The sequence below is a fragment of the Bos grunniens genome, chromosome 21, assembly GCF_055505025.1.
Source record: "Bos grunniens cultivar Pamir isolate PY7600 chromosome 21, Bosgru_T2T1.0, whole genome shotgun sequence".
Lineage (NCBI taxonomy): Eukaryota > Metazoa > Chordata > Mammalia > Artiodactyla > Bovidae > Bos > Bos grunniens.
This window is the reverse complement of record NC_141185.1, coordinates 32,693,068-32,709,524: the sequence shown is the minus strand read 5'-3', so window position 1 is coordinate 32,709,524 and position 16,457 is coordinate 32,693,068. Positions and strand designations below refer to the sequence as shown.

At 36.3% G+C, this 16,457-nt stretch overlaps 1 long non-coding RNA gene across 12 annotated transcripts in view; it reads left to right on the top strand.

The window, feature by feature from the left end:
• Positions 1–16,457, top strand: part of LOC147349339 (uncharacterized) — a 415,290-nt gene that overhangs the window by 136,200 nt on the left and 262,633 nt on the right. The gene's annotated exons all lie outside the window — the stretch shown is intronic.

Sequence of the window (16,457 nt, the reverse complement as noted above, 5' to 3'; positions counted from 1 at the left end):
CTGTCCCTGGGATTCTCCAGGCAAGAACACTGGAGTGGGTTGCCATTTCCTTCTCCAATGCAGGAAAGTGAAAAGTGAAAGTGAAGTCGCTCAGTCGTGTCTGACTCTTAGTGACCCCATGGACTGCAGCCCACCAGGCTCCTCCATCCATGGGATTCTCCAGGCAAGAGTACTGGAGTTGGGTGCCATCACCTTCTCCATATTCAAATGATAAAGCAGTCTTTATTTACACTTGATTTTCCTCTTGTGGATAGGTTTTTCAAGTGCTGTGTTCAAATATCAGATTTAGCTGTGTGCGTGCTCAGTCGTGTCTAACTCCTTGTGACCCCATGGACTGTAGGCCACCAGGTTCCTCTGTCCATGGGATTTCCTGGGTGAGAATACTGGAGTGGGCTGCAGTTTCCTTCTCCAGGGTCTTTTCCCAACCCAGGGATCGAACCCATGTTTCCCGTGTTTCCTGCATTGGTGGGCGAATTCTTTTACCACTGAGACACCTGGGAGCTCCAGATATCAGGTTTGATCCCTAACTAAATGGAACTTATTTTGTCAGGACATGATTCTTTCTCTTCAGCTCTCTTATGGTAGTGTATTGTCATTGCAGTCAGCATACTTGATGCTTAAATGCCCCGTTTCCTGTCTTACTCCTTTCTTTGTCAGTTATTTCACATACCCATGAAACTAGCATTATTGAATAAGATGGTTTTGAGTCCTATCTGTTTAAATGTAAGAAATATTTTCTGAAAAATATGCTTTAAGGTAAACCACCAACTTGAGATTTAACAAAAACGTTACTGCATTTTCCATTTTATCATGTTTTATTACTGCCTAGCACCTTATTTACAATAAAGAATAATGAGTTGTAGAGGTATCTATTAAGAGATTTCATGAGAAATGACTTTATTCTCACTATGAGACTAAATGTAGGCAGCAGCACAGTATTGTTCAGGATAAATGACTGTTTGATAGGTTGATTATACCAGAAGGAGTAACCTTCTCTGTGGTACATGAAGATTCTCAGGCTCAGAAATCCAGCCAAATACAAGTAGGAATATCCCTGAGAGGCCTTTTCTGGCAATGGATGAAAGCCTTTTCCTTCAGAATGTGCAGAGGTCAGTGCTTACAGTTTTACCAGTAACCAATGTCTATTTAAAGTGTCCCTTATTAGAGAAATGATAGTGATATAGATTCTCCTCAAAATTAATTCCAAAATATAGGAAGTACTGTCAAAAACAAGTAAAAAAAAATAATGTGGTAAATGTATGTGAAAGTATAAAACTGAGCACAAGTTCTTCTGCTGTATACCTCTAACATCTTCACAAATGGAAATTATGGTAATCAAGTAGAAATCAGGCCATAGAGCTTAAAACCAAAAATGTCCTGTGTGCTGAGAATCGTCTCCACCCTTTCACTTCTAAAAGTGGTCATTCATGTGGCATAATTCTGAAGTATTATTTTTCAATTCTCCTTCCTTGTTCTCGTAATTCAGACTTTGGATTATTGATGTATGGAACTGGTGATAAGTAAGAGGATGTGTATAGTGTAAATTTTGGGACAATAAACACTAGTAATAATGATGTTGAAAAACCTTACTGTTCCCAAGATTCACATGTACACATAATCCCAGATCATTTGTGGAGTTGCTTACCTTACATGCATACCTTGGGGAACTCTGGGATAAACAAGATTCTTTTTTCTAAAGCTTATTAGAAGATGATTATGTGCATTTTTGGAGCTGAAGATCAGGAAGAGGGCTCAGTAAGGAGTGAGGTGAATGTGGAGCTGTTTTAAAGTAGGTAGATACAGTAGTGAGTTCACCAGTAATATTATACAAAATTTGAACAGTCTTTTTCAGGAAGTGTTTTAGTTGAGGACCTCATTTTTCTTACTGCTGTACAGGTAACATTTGCCTTGTTTATACATAAAATACAGAGTATAAAATAACATTCACATAAAAATTAAAATACAGTTTAATTTTTAAGTGGATGTTAATTGGAAAATTTTTGATGGACAAAAGTATGTGTGCATGTGTGTGGCAGGGTCTCTAAAATCATTAACAAAAGACATTTTGAATTGAATGCTATTATCTGCTGTACTTGACAGAATAGCAGTTTTTAAAATATTTTTAGGTGTTCCTAATTTTACTTTATTTTCTTTATGTTTTTGGACACACCATCCAGCATGCAGAATCTTAGTTCCCCGACTAGGGACTGAACCCTGGTTCCTTTTACATTGGAAGCATGGAGTCTTAGCTACTAGACCTCGAGGGAAGGTTCAGAATAGCAGTTTCTAAGCATCATTCCTCAAATTCATATTTCCTTTAACTCTGGAATTATTACAAATAAGACATTTTACTTTGTGTTCCTTCCACTTACATGCTGAGGACTGAATGAGTATTTGCCAGGTAGCAGCAGCATATTGGGCTTCTCTGGTAGTTCAGCTGGTAAAGAATCCACCTGCAGTGCAGGAGACTTGGTTCCATTCCTGGGTCAGGAAGATCCCCTGGAGAAGGGATAGGCTACCTACTCCAGTATTATTGGGCTTCCCTGGTGGGTCACACTGTAAAGAAGCTGCCTGCATTTCAGGAGACCTGGGTTTGATCCCTGGGTTGGGAAGATCCCCTGGAGAAGGGCATGGCAACACACTGCAATGCTCTGGCCTGGAGAATCCATGTGGAAGAAGAGCCTGATGGGCTATAGTCATGGAATTACAAAGAGTCAAGACACGACTAAGCGACTAAGTACACAGCAGAATATTATATTTTTAGTACAAATATCCTTAAATTTATCTATGATAGTACATAATCTTTTACTTGGTTTACTGGTCACAGTTATAAGACCCATCTTCAATTCTACTTTCTCTTTCTCTCCCATTCTCATATTTGCTGTTGACTGCATTATGCTATGTTCTCCAAACCCAAGTGAAGTGATTTAAAATACCTGGGCCAGGCACATTTCCAAACTGTTGATTCTCTCTGTACACTTTATGCAGAACAAGCAACTTAGACACATTGTCTATACAAAACAGGCTTAAATAAGAATGCTTCCTTTGTAAAAAGATTTATTCATTCAATAAAATGTGATTTAAGTTGGTCAGAAGGACCCAGAAATCACACAGAATGAATAGTTCTTCAGGTAATTCCAAATTCTTTTGTACCCGAGCACTTATCTGTGGTCAGGAGCACTTTGATCTTCAGCTCAGAAAAGAAATATGGCATAGACTTCACGGAGTTACTGAGTGATGATGATCCTTTAATAAACATGGAGAAATTTTACTGACTTAATCAACATATCATTCCTTACTCCTGAAATCTAAATTCATATTTGTAAAAGGTGCACTTTTTATTGGAAATTTAGACAGTTTGGAAATAATGTCACACTGCTTATTTAACTTATATTCAGAATAATATGAAAAATGCTGGGCTGGATGACTCACAAGCTGGAATCAAGAAAAATATCAACAACATCAGATATGCAGATGATACCACTCTAATGGCAGAAAGTAAAGAGGAACTACGGAGCCTCTTGATGAGAGTGAAAGAGGAGAGTGAAAAAGCAGGCTTAAATACAATTATGTAAAGTTTAAAAATTAAAAAAAAAATAGCATTCAAAAAACTAAGATCATGGCATTTGGTCCCATCATTTCATGCAAATAGAAGGGGAAACATTGGGAGTAGTGACAGATTTTCTTTTCTTGGGCTCCAAAATCACTGCTGATAGTGATTGCAGCCATGAAATTAGAAGATGCTTGCTCCTTGGAAGGAAAATTATGACAAATCTAGACCACATATTAAGAAGCATAGATATCACTGCTGACAAAGTTACTATAGTCAAAGCTATGGTTTTTCCTGTAGTCATGTAAGGACGTGAGTGTTGGGAGTGAGAGTAAGTGCTGAAGAATCGATACTTATGAATTGTGGTGCTGGCGAAGTCTCTTGAGAGTCCTTTGGATGGGAAGGAGATCAAACCAGTCAATCCTAAAGGAAATCAGCCTTGGATATTCATTGTAGGACTGATGCTGAAGCTGAAGCTCCAGTACTTTAGCCACCTGATACAAAGAGCCAGCTCATTAGAAAAGACCCTGATGCTGGGAAAGATTGAGGACAAAAGGAGAAGAGGGCAGCAGAGGATGAGATGGTTAGATCGCGTCACTGACTTAACGGACATGAATCTGACTAAACTCCAGGAGATAGTGAAGGACAGGGGAGCCTGGCTTTGGAGTCTCAACGAGTCACACACAATTGAGTGGCTAAATAGCAACAACATAAAACCTCTCAAGATTTTATTTTCAAAGTTGAGGCTTCTTATTGCATGTCATTTCCCCAAGTCCTATAGGTCTGTTATTTTTGTAAAGTGTTATAGGTTTTCTATTCTGTTCTTCACAGGTTTGGAATTTGTAAAGGCAAGTGTCATTCTTTCTATTTTACAGATTTAAAAAATGAGGCATAACTTAAATAGTTTATTGTTGGTTATAGCTAGGAATTACTTATTCTGATTCCTAGTCAATGCTATTAATTATGTAGTTATTGTCTTTTCTCAGATCTTATTTATTTGGGTTCACCCATGCATGTTTTTCTTTTAGATAGCTTACACAAAGATAAAATGATTTAAAATCAATTAAAAACATCTGTTTAAGTGCTTCTTATGAGAACCATGAAGACATAAGTAAACAGAACAGAATATAGATTCATTCTGGTTAGGATATATTTCAGTTAAACACAAGACAGAGACCCTTTAGGAAATTTTGCCATATTGTTATCTAGCAGGATATTCCACCATTGGCAGCATGAAATATGCCTTAGTTCAGGAACTACCATAAGTAGGTAGCAGAAGAGCATGTTGTGGATGCTGGTTCAGTCTCAAACTAAACTTGTTTGCTTAGAGAAGTTTGCTTGATCAGTTCTTTTGTTTGTTTTTTTTTATGGACTCTTTGTACTGGCTTTTTATCATTTAAAATCTTGAAGGTTTAAAAATATGTGAACCCATTTTGTGCTTTTCAGCATTACTCAAGTTCTGAAGCTTTTAGTCATGTCATGTTGTCCATGAGATGTTTGATAGATGTGCTCTTTTCCTGAGCGTTGTATTTGCTTCTGCAAACATATCTCAAAGTATAAGGGATTTGTAATTTTCATCATAACTGACAGGACTGGCAGACACACTTCTCTCAATTGACTGGGTGTATATTTTGTTATACATAAATTATGAAAGTAGCATTTATTTCTTTACAATTTTACATGCTCAGAGAAGCAAAACAGATTCTAATATAGACTTTTTGAAAATTAAATGAAAATAATATTTAAATTATTTTAGAATGAAACACTTTGCACTTTATTGTTGAAAGTACTTGAAGCAAGGAGAATGATGAAGGTTAGTCGAAATGCAAAGCTGATAAACACTGTAAGTTAAAAACAACACTTTGAGCTAATAGTGTACATACTGGTTTCAATGCATGGTGCTAAGCTGCCTTAACATCAAAGAGTATTCTGCTTTGTAGATTCAAGGTAGTAAACTGCTTTATGTTTCAAGTTTCAGCTGGGTGCAAATTGAATCAGCTGAGTTGCAAAATCAAATTTATCATAAAAGTGGTAACTGACCACTAACTACTATGTAATGCTGTAAACATGACCCTGTCATGAAACTACAAGACAGCCTGTTCTAGAACATGACAAACAGTTAGGAAGAACAGGAAAAGTCTGTGTATTTGTCACTAGGAACAAGAAAGATAAAAGGAACATGATCCCGTCTGTTCGTTGTTTGCCTCACAGTTTTAAGACACGCACTGTGCTCTTAATGGCAAATGCCTAGAGGAATGGTGCCTTTGTTTTAAATTACAGCTATGTATGTTTAAGAGATTGTATCGGCGTTTTCAAGGAGTTGCTTCTCTATATTAGGTATTTCGTTTTAAGTGCAGCAAAAGGCCAAGCTCAAATTCATTCCTAATGAGCCATGTGTTAATGTCAAAGTCTCTGCTGTCCACTCAAATGCCAAAGAACACATCTGACTTTATAATGAGCCAAACAGTTGTCTCTTCATAATCTCAGATAGCCTTCTATGAGATAGCTGCATCCAAAATTTACAGAACAGTGGTGGAGGGTGTTGCTGGGATGGCTGAAATCCAGTCAAAGATGTAAAGCTTCTCATATTATGTCAATGTTATTGCCAAGTCTTTACCATTGAATCTCCACATTGAATAAACTGATCCAACAAATTCCAAATGGAATGTGGCCTGAATTTGATCTACTCTGTACACTAACTGGGTCAAGATCAAAACCAAATGACAGGCATCAAGGCAACCAGCTAGCGGCATGGTGGTTGGATGAAGGTAAAAGTTTGAAATGGCACTGCCAAACTTCTCTTTTCCCTGCAGAACAGTCTTTCCAATTAACCAACTAATTTTACATACTTCTAGGTTCTGAGTTTTGATTGGTTTCTGATTTAATGCTTGCTGACTTTCAAAAAGTTTAATGTTTATTTTGTCTATTCTCTAGGTAATATGCTATACCTACTTCTCATGAAAATGGATACCTTCACATAGTCATGGATAATGAAAAGGATATTGAGAAATAAGAGGGTTTTAGGATGTTTTGGATAGAGTCATACATACACATTGCAACTGTGAGTTGAAATCAGATAATGCAAGGAAGTCTATAAAGTTGAGAGGCATTTGTATTTTTATTTCATTTCCTAGTAAGCCAGTTGTATAGTTCCTAGACTGATTTTTTTCAAGTATTTATTCCCAAGTATAATAGGAAAATTAGAATGTTCACACATTAATTTGAAAATATTTTACTTTAGTAATGATAGAAATACATAAGAATTCATCAGAAGGAAAATAAGAGATAAGTAGAAAAAAAAAAAAAAAACCTTAGAAATACAGTTAAATGTTACTGTCTATGATTGATGATATTATAAGAATTGTTATCAACTTTCTTGGCTTTTGCAAATTATCTGTAATGAGGCTGCATTTTTACAAGTTCTCAGTTGAAGTAAAAGAATATGCAGCTCCTGACACCACACAAATTAAGCCCAAAGTGTGTTCTGCTCAATGAAAGAAGAGGGAAAACGTGTTAAAATAATGTCACTGAGTACCTTTGCTACATGCTTTAGGGTCTTTGTTGTTGTTGTTGGTTTTTTTTTTTTGCTTATTTTTAATAAGCTTTATTTAAACATTTTCTAGTAATGTATTTACCAGCTAAAGTTTTAGTTTAAAAAAAAATAATTTCTTTTAATGTATTCATTGATAAACTGTATCATTTAAGATGATATAAAATATATCAGTATCTAGGAATTAATAACAAACCCTGTGCAAAACCTGTACAGTGAATTTGTAGAGACTGACAAGCTAATTATAATATTGGTATGGAATTCCAAAGGAGCAAAACAGCAAAGGTGGATTTGAAAAGGGCAAAAACTGGAGGACCTACACTGTCACATACCAAAACTAATTACAAAACTATTGTGATTAAGACAGTATTGGCGAAGAAGAGAATATGATTGTTGAAAAGATTGATCTGCTTCAAAGCTAAAAGTAGAAATTGGCATAGTGATGCATCTCCAGATTGGGGTGGGGTGGGGACTAAGAAAGAGTAAAGAGAGAGCAAAAGTAACAGAGAGCTTCACAAATCTATGTCTTTGGCTCTAATTTCTTTCTGGAATTACAGATGCATATATCCAGCTATATAGTAGGTCGTGTATGTTACTTATCTCAAATTTAGCATGTTCCAAAGAGAATCACATGGACCACAGCCTTGTCTAACTCAATGAAACTAAGCCATGCTGTGTGGGTGGCCAAAGTACTGGAGTTTCAGCTTTAAACACCCACAGCACCCAGTAGAATGTAAACTCCTCATAAACAGGACCCTTGTTCTTAGCTGTGTCCCTGGCACCTAAGATAGTGCCCACCATGTGTTGTTTTTTAATATTTATTGTTAAATTTGAATGAGTGATTGGTTGCAATGAAAAGGCATACTTTGACAAGACCAATGATTGGATTAGGGCTGGAATTTTGGTCCTGGGGTAAATAGGAAAAAGTCACGCCAGGTAAAACATTAGAATAGCCACACTGAGAAGAGCTAGTGAAATATAACAGGTGGAAGAGATGTGTAATAAGAATATACAAAAACAATATTCTCCCTGCTTCTGTAAAAGGAAGATTGCTTTTCCTTTTACTAATAAACAAGAGTTAGAGGGTAGACATTGTTTCCCCAATATTTATTTGCACATTGCCGACCTAATGTTGGTGGCTATATTTCTATCTTCTAAACCTCTACATTTGCTAGAACATTAATAATCTAGGTCTCTTTGGCAGCTTTGGATGATATCATGAGTGAGGTCTGTAACTTAAATATGTTATCTCTAAGGGAAGTTATACAAGGCCAAAGTCTATTTCATTTTTAAACATTTAAATTGAAGAATCCAGTATTAATGAGGCCTTCATGGTTCCATATATTAGGCAGGAAACTAAAGAATACCAAACATGAAGAATGAACTGTAGTTTCATACAATACACTGCTTTCAATACACAGTGCTGAGCTGCCTTAACATCAAAGAATATTCTGCTTTGTAGATTCAAGGTACCAAACTGCTTTATTTTTCAAGTTTCAGCTTGGTGAAAATTGAATCAGTTGAGTTGCATTTTTTTTTTTTAACAAAACCAATATTTATATTGACTGTAAATTTTCAAGGAATTTTATTCTGTGTGCTCCCAGCACCATAAAACAGTGCCTGGTACTCTTGTAGGCCGTCGGTAATTGCTCAGCAGGGGTTTATTTGCTTTTTGAATGGATCCAAACTGCTATAAGTAAAACTGCAAAATTATGTTTGATAATGGACAAACTTCTCAGATGTTTATCACGCTACTTGAATCATGTCCTCTTTCAGCTTCTTTCCATGGGAGGGAAGGCATGGGGAGAGTGGCAATTATGCCAATAATGTCAAGATTCTCTTAGATGGATGAGAGGTTTCAGGATCTGTGAAGAGTCTGGGACCTGTTAGTATTTAATGGATGCCAGTGGAAAACACAAGATGCTTTAAAAGGCCTAGATCCTGTAAAAGACTGTATGTTTTTACAGTGTAGGTAGAGGACTGCCAAATTAAGGAATGCCTGCTGGGAAATCGGATTGATTATCAGTATTTCACAAAATCATGTATGGAGCTATGTTTTGATACTTTGCTCAAGTCAGTTTTAACATCTTAGCATGAAATTCTGATATATATACACATCAATTACATATATATACACATATATATATATATGTGTATATATATGTAATTGATGAAATTATATACACTGACTTTTTTTTTTTTTTTTTTGCTCATTGATGTTTTCTCTGCAAAGGCAGATGCCAAAGAGAAACTTATAGTGTTCTTCCTCTTTTATAAATTTGTCTCAGATTGGAACAAAATAATTACAAATTGTTTTACATATTTTGAGCAGCTGCATTGGTATAGGATCTTGATACTTGTAGTTTTTACCATTTTACTAACCCAGTTCACTTGTATTAGGTTTCTGATTTGCTTTCTGTTTAAACTTAAGTACCTGCTGCTTATTCTAACTGGGATTTAAATAGGATGCCCTGCTTTCTTTGAATCTCCTTTGCAATCCCAATAATGAAAAATAGTATATAGTAAACATTACTTATTTTCTTTTCATTATAAAAACCATAACCTATTCAAACTGTATTTTATCTACTGTTTGTATTGCCACTGTCTAATTTAAGAATTGCTGATAAACCATTAAATATAAATATTAAAGCAATAGAAGAATAAATTTTAGGATAAGCAGCATTTTAACTAGATTCAAAATTATGATTCAGTGTTCATAAATTAAACTTTTTCATTTAAGAAAAAAAGGGGTTGTATTGCGTTATGACAATGCAAAGTAAATGACATTAAATATATGCTTTAGATTTACAATCTAAAGACTAACTTATAATAGGAGACAATTAGTTCAAGAAAATTTTTAGTTTCAGTTATAAAAGTATAGGAAAGATAAATAATTATCAAGTACATCTAAATCCATTTGATATTTTACGAAAGACTACAGTTGAGGATATGGTAGTACTATTAATCATAATGAGTTGTGAATTACTATCTTTTGATTTTTTTTATTTTTCTTGTTTACTTTTTGCCTAGCCGTTGTTTTCGTATTCTCATCCTGTTTTATTTTCCATATGGAGATAACCCATATGAATTTCCCTTCTCATATGAAAGATACAAATATTTGCTAAGAAATAATGAGTGAGCTCTTATATAATATGTAAGTATATGGACAGGGATTTATTTAATCACCATAAATATGCCCATGTTTACATGTACCTTTAAACAGGGTTTCATGTGCATTTAAAAAATAGCAATATGATTTTATAATTATTTCCTCTTTAAACTAAGAACACTTAGAATAACATTATTTTCAAATATACGCTGATACAAAAATTCACTTTGTAATTAACTGAGCAAAACAAATGATATTTAATAAGGATTTTGTATTTAATACTGTTAAAATTGTAATATACCATAGTTTCAGTAAATCCACTAAACCTCATATTTTAAGGTGCAACTGCTTCATGGTATAGCTCACATTTTACAAAGCATTAAAGTTAAGTCTAACTACTCTGTGGGATGAATTAATCACTTAAGAACCATTATGTGTAATATCATCCAAATACTCTTCTTCCTTAAAATCAAAGTAGCAGCCGTGGCAAAAGTGTTTCAGATTATATGCAGCACTTCAGTGTGTGATACTTGTTTGTGACTGCCATGTATTGTTAACAATTCCTGACATATTTAATAAGGATCTCAACCTAGATCTCAATTAATAGCATATAAAATGACAACTATAGAGAATTAGAGGAATCCACTTACCTTATGATTGGCCCAGACTTAAAAGGTCCTTGTCATTTCCTGATAAACTTATACAATAACCAAAGAAAAGAAAAATAAGCTTTTATGGTTTTCTTCCTTCTTTCCCAAGAGAGGCATCAGTTCCTTGTAGAATGAGCTTTAAAAGTTGATACTGAATTGTCAGTATCTGAAGTCTATTTGTTATGGAATTACCATGGATATATCCCAATCACCAATTATCTCATCTGTGCTATGTTTTTTAACTATGTCTCAGTCAGTGCCCAGTCTATTCCCTGAACTACCATTGTTGAGCTGAAACCCTGTTAGACTTCCCTTGTTCAAATCTCTTATCTGCCTCTTAATAGCTGTTTGACTTTTGGTGTTTTACTTAATTTCTCTGCATCTTAGCTTTCCTATTTATAAGAAGGAGATGACAGTGGTGTCTAGCTGCTATATTTGAATTTTTGTGTCTTCCTCAAAATTCATGTGTTGAAATCACAATTCCCAAAGATGATGGTATTAGGAGGTGGGGCCTTTAGGTGAGAAGTGCGTAAGTCATGATGGTAGAACCTTCATGGGTGGATTCTGTGCCTTAAAAACAGGCTCCAGTGGGATCTCTTGTTGCTTCTACCATGTGAGGGCACAGTGAGAAGGCAGGAAGCCAGGAAGGGGACTCTCACTAGAGGCAGACATGCTGCTGACTTGATCCTGGGACTTTTAAGACTCCAGAACTGTGAGCAATAAATTTCTGTTGTTTATAAAATGCACAGTCAGTGATATTTAGTTCTGGCAGTTCTAATGGGCTCAGACACTAACTAATAAGTTGGTTATGAACATTAAACGAAATAATATGCATAAAGAACTTAGCAAAGTGCACAGCATATACTAGGTACTCAATGCTGCTGCTGCTGCTAAGTCGCTTCAGCCATGTCTGACTCTGTGCGACCCCATGGACGGCAGCCCACCAGGCTCCCCCATCCTTGGCATTCTCCAGGCAAGAACACTGGAGTGGGTTGCCATTTCCTTTTCCAGTGCGTGAAAGTGAAAAGTGAAAGTGAAGTCGCTCAGTCCTGTCCGACTCTTAGCGACCCCATGGACTGCAGCCTACCAGGCTCCTCCATCCATGGGATTTTCCAGGCAAGAGTACTGGAGTGGGGTGCCATTGAATGGTATTATTCTAGACTCCATTTCCAGCTGTTTGTTAAGTAATATTCTTGGTCTGTATAATTGCTATCATGTAATGATACATGGTCAAGTATTATTTACTCACCTATATAATTCTTTACTCCAAAAGATTTGGCTTTGATGGCTCTATCAAAATCTGCTTATCTCTCATTAAATTGTATAAACTTCGAGGGCAGAACTCATACCTTACTTATTTTTATCCTCTCTGTTGGAAAACATGTTTTTTTTTTTGTATTTTTGCAAAAATAAATATAAATGAATAGATAATAATTATGGACATGATTTTTAATGATCAGATTGACAATGGAGTGGATTTACATATCTCAGTCAAAGTTTTCTGAATTTGAGCTACCTGTAAGAAATACGTGATTTAGTCACTCAATCATGTCCAACTATTTGTGATGTCATGGACTGTAGCCCAACAGGCTTCTCCGTCTATGGAATTCTCCAGGCAAGTATACTGGAATGGGTAGCCATTACCCTCCCCAGGGAGCTTCCTGAACCAGGGATCAAACCCAGGTCTCCTGCACTGCAAGCAGATTCTTTGCTGTCTGAGCCACCATCTGTAAGAAACAATAATTTTTAATTACATACTATGAAAAGTATAGAAAAATGGAGATATACAAAATATAGCACTAGTTATTAAACATTCACATGTTTAATAGCTCTGTTCATTAGGAGAGACTTGAAACAATGACACCATAGTAATAAAGGCACACTTATTCCCTACATCTTAATTTCTAAACACCATTCTTAAATGAAAGGAACAAGTTCCTTTGGAAAAATGGTTGATTCTAGTGATTGATATCTAGAGCAGAGAAAATTCTAGGCAAGCCTGGAATTTCTTGTAGGGTCAAAAAGTAAGGACATATTAAAAAAAAAAAAAAAAAAGATCAGCTAGAAAAAAATGTTACTCAAACTGTATAGTGATATTGTTGAATATAAACTAGTATATGCTATTTTATACCTACTTTGGTGGAGGCTTTGCTATTCTGTGGGTGCACTATTGAGAATATGTGACATCTTTTGTCAGAATGGCATGCAATATGGGAACATGATTGCTAAGAATTGGAAACTAAATTGTTTACTTCTAAAATGATATTTGCAACATTTCATTGGAAAACACCCTGACACTGGGAAAGACTGAAGGCAGGAGGAGAAGGGGGCAACACAGGATAAGCTGGTTGGAATAGCATCACTAACTCCATGGGAATGTGTTTGAGCAAACTCTGGGAGATGGTCAAAGACACAATTGACCAACTGAACAACAGCAAATTGGTCATATAGAAATATCTAACAGCAAAAAAAAAAAAAAAAAAGATGTTTGTCCCATGATAAGAAAGTAAGAGAAATAATAAACTAGTAAACTTTTGTTTTAGGTGCAAATTACTCGTGATTTAGTACTGAACATTATTCACATAAACACCTCCTACTCTGGATAGAGCATCATCTTGGAAATAGAGAGATCCTAGCTCCTCCACATAATAGCTATGACAGTGAGCAAGATATGTAATCTTTCCCAGCACTGTTTACTCCTTTGTTGAATAGTGATTGTACTCTTTCTTTTACAGTGCTTTTACAGACATTAGTTGAATCAGTGCATACAAATATTCCGGTACAGTTTCTCATATACTTGGTAAAAAATATCTTCAGTAAATTGAGGAAGTACAATGAGTCAATACACAGTTGCACCAGGGTTAGGATCTGCTTTGCATCAAGCTCTTCAGGCAACAGTCCCTGATCTGTAAAAAAGAGCCGTGTGGTGCTTATATCCTTATATTTCCCTTTTCCTGTGTGTGAAGGCACACATATATGCAACAGAGGGTGAGGATAGGATATATATCGTATATATTCAAGTATATACATATATACCACTGGACATAGGGCGAGACCACAAGTGTCAACTGAAACCCCATATTCTTCCATAATATTGTTGGAAATTTAAAGTCATAAAATCCACAAAGAGATGATGGTAAGGTATCTCACAAAGGATGAAGTATTAGTAATATACCTTGTTTATCCTGCAATTTTTCCTCCTGTTTCCTATTTTTGAAACTGGCAGGTATCATGGGAGTCTTTAAAAAACTTATCCGAGTGAGTATTACATCTGGATATATTCTCATTCCCATCATATTTTTTAAATCATTGGTCATTCAACTTTTTTAACACTCCGTCAGGTAAAAACAGTCTGTTTTAATTTATATTACTCTGGGACCTTAGGATCTATAGTTTGGTTGTGGTAAGGCATTAATTTTTATGTCCAAGCTATCAGCTCATTGATTTCCTGGGTATGCATTGCAATTAGAAGCTTGCAAATGGAATGAATACTAATTTACAAAGTTCAAATGAATAGTGTACCTTGTGAGGATACATGGATATAAAGAAGCAGATATGACTATTCACTATGTTATTCACTTATTCAGCAATTTGTTTTTTGCCATCTGTTATATGCTAGGTACTGTTAAGCATATTGCAGATACATCTGGAAACAACACCAACCAAAACAAGCTCCCTGTCTTCTCAGAAGACAGAGTTAATAAGTATATAGGCAGATCATAAATAAGAGTGTTTTAGAGGGTGATGAGTACATGAAAGATGTCAGAGAGGGTGACTGGATAGAAAGAGGGAGAAAGGAGAGTTTGCTTTAATAGAGTTTAGGTCAGGTTTCTTTGAGGAGATGACATTTGAACTGCTGCTGCTGCTGCTGCTAAGTCGCTTCAGTTGTTTCTGACTCTGTGTGACTCCATAGATGGCAGCCCACCAGGCTCCCCAGTCTGTGGGATTCTCCAGGCAAGAACACTGGAGTGGGAAAATTTGAACTGAGAACTGATTAATGAGATAGGTCTGGTCATCTGAGTATCTGGGCTGAGCCTTCCAGGCAAATGGAACACTTAGTGATGCGGGTGAAATAAAGATGACCTGGTGGCTCAGAGATTAAAGCGTCTGCCTGCAATGTGGGAGACCTGGGTTAGATCCCTGGGTCAGGAAGATCCCCTGGAGAAGGAAATGGCAACCCACTCCAGTACTGTTGCCTGGAGAATCCCATGAAGGGAGGAGCCTGGTAGGCTACAGTCCATGGGGTTGCAAAGAGTCGGACACGACTTAGCGACTTCACTTTCACTATCTCGATAAGGAGTAGGAAAAACCTCTCTGTCCAGAAGAACCTCTTTGTTCAGAACAAAATGAGGGAAGAAATCTTAGCAGGAGATGAAATTAAAGGGATCAGAGACATATTTTGAGAAGTCTTCTTAGTGGTTATAAGGTGTTTGGGTTTCTTTCTAATTGGTTGTTCAGTTGTTGTTAGGTTACTAAGTCTTTTTTAACTCTTTGCAACCCCATAGACTGCATCATGCCAGCTTCCCTATACTTCATTATCTCCTAGAGTTTGCTCAAACTCAGGTCCATTGAGTCAGTGATGCCATTCAACTATCTTATCCTCTGTTGCCCTCTTCTCCTCCTGCCCTCAGTCTTTCCCAGCATCAGGATCTTTTCCAGTGAGTAGCTTTTCGCTTCAGGTGGTCAAAATATTGAAACTTCAGCATCAGTCCTTCCAATAAATATTCAGGGTAGATTTCTTTTAGGATTGACTGGTTTAATCTTCTTTCTGTCCAAGGGACTCTGAGGAGTCTTCTCCAGTGCCACAGTTCAAAAGCATCAATTCTTCAGCTCTCAGCCTTCTTTATGGTCCAACTCTCACATCCATACATCCATACATGACTACTGGAAAAACCATAGCTTTGACTTTACAAACCTTTGTCAGCAAAGTGATGTCTCTGCTTTTTAATGCACTGCCTAGGTTTGCTATAGCTTTTCTTCCAAGGAGCAAGTGTCTTTTCATTTCATGGCTGATGTCACTGTCTGCAGTGATTTTGGAGCCCTCAAAAGTAAAATCTTTCACTATTTACCCATCTGTTTGTCATGAACAATATCCATGCATCATGCCAATAAGCTTGTTGGTGTATTCTAGTGCTTATCCAAAAATGCTGGCTCCCTCCCTGCCCAAATAAGGGCATATGGTTTTCGTAAAATTTACTATTATTAGATACTGAACTACTAGGTCATTGTTTTATGCATTCCATAACAGTTTATTATAGCTAAACATATGTGATACAATATACCCTTTAGAATATTACAATGTAGAAGAAAAAGTCACATGGTAAATTGCATAGTAAAGGTATTACAAATTTAGGTGCAGAGAAAAGTATGGGCGAATTACATAGTAAAAATATCTACAAATTCTTTGAGTGCATAGTATAAGTAACTCCACTACTGAAAGAAGAATAGAAAATCAACCTTCAGATCAGATCAGATCAGTCGCTCAGTCGTGTCCGACTCTTTGCGACCCCATGAACCGCAGCACGCCAGGCCTCGCTGTCCATCACCAGCTCCCGGAGTTCATTCAGACTCATGTCCATCAAGTCAGTGATGCCACCC